Source organism: Emys orbicularis, chromosome 1, assembly GCF_028017835.1.
Source record: "Emys orbicularis isolate rEmyOrb1 chromosome 1, rEmyOrb1.hap1, whole genome shotgun sequence".
Classification (NCBI taxonomy): Eukaryota; Metazoa; Chordata; order Testudines; family Emydidae; genus Emys; species Emys orbicularis.
Window position 1 is genome coordinate 230357998 of NC_088683.1, and position 1399 is coordinate 230359396.

Here is a 1399-nt window from a genome sequence, read left to right on the forward strand (position 1 = left end):
AACAATCTATATCCACTAACAACCCCCCTACCCAAGCTGCCTCTCCCTGTATTTCTTCCTCCCCTAGAACTGGAAGGGTGTTAACGGGCCACTTCACCTTGAATGGTCCATTGAAATATGTATTAACTGCTTATGCTATCTGTTCCACATTGCGTTTAGCTGTGACTTTTAAGTACATTTCTCAGATCTGAAGAAGAGCTCCCTGTAAGATCAAAAGCTTCTCTCTCTCTCACCAACACAGTTTGTCCAATAAAAGATATCACCTCATCCACCTTGTGTCTCTAATATTCTGTGACAGACATGGCTATAACACTGCATATAACAATTTAGAAGTTTTTATTTTGAACCCTAGCAACAAGACTAATGGCTTTGCATTAACTGGTATATTATGGTATGCTCAATGGGGGCATAAGCATCTATTTTAAAAATATTTTATTAACCTGCTTCATTGATATACATTAATGTCCTGTCACCGTACATGCAGGTGACATCCATTGTGAAATTACTAAGCTTAAGCAAACAAGTGTTTGTATACAGTACCACCAACCTAATTTACACTGAGGTCCTATTGAAAATTACTGAGTGAGTTTCAGCATGTAAATGAACAAATAATCAAGGGTAATACACCACAAAATGTACTTTGTTCATTTATTTTGACAGTTATAGGTGTTTTGCAATATAGTCTACACTTTAAAGTATTTAGTCTTATGAGATCTCTGTACAGAACTCTGTTCTGTTCCTGAAAAGTTAGTGCCATTTTTTCTGCAAATTATATGTGGAGTAGCAAAGTTCTACTGTGTGTATCTGCAGTGATCACAAGGTGAGTGTTTTTCTAAGCTTGCTGTTCTATTGGAACTGACCATAGGCTCCATAACATTTCAGTTTGCTCACTTGGCGTAAGCAGTACCACACATTTACAGTATTCATATCCACTCATGTCATGTACAGAACACAGGCCTCTCAAATCACTAGAATATCATGTTTGTATAAGGTACACAAGAGCCCTGTTCTGCATTTGACTCATGTAGAATATGCAAAAAAAGAGGATATACAACTGGTATGGAATGGCCTGCTGTTTGTGCTGTTGAAGTGATTGACATTTTAAATGAAGGAATTTCAATCTGAAAGCAGTTTTATATGTGTTTAAACAAACATGTTTCTAAGGTTTACGCTGTCACTTGTATGTGCTAGGCTGGATTAAGCTTTGTTGTGATTGTGTCAAAACCTGTGACCACTGTCTTAGTATCACATTAATTTAATTGTAATAAATGTTCATTTTTACACCATTGCTGTGTGCTTATATATAATCAAAGGTTTAATATTTTTGCAGGGGGAAGGAGAGGATAGGTAAATCTTTTAGTGATAGGTAAAAATAATGTACAATTAAACATTACATCAC

The 1399-nt window shown here is 36.0% G+C and overlaps 1 protein-coding gene across 1 annotated transcript in view; it reads left to right on the forward strand.

Annotated features, from left to right (window-relative positions):
* AP1S2 (adaptor related protein complex 1 subunit sigma 2) overlaps window positions 1-1399 on the forward strand; it is a 53321-nt gene that overhangs the window by 42081 nt on the left and 9841 nt on the right. The window lies entirely within an intron of this gene.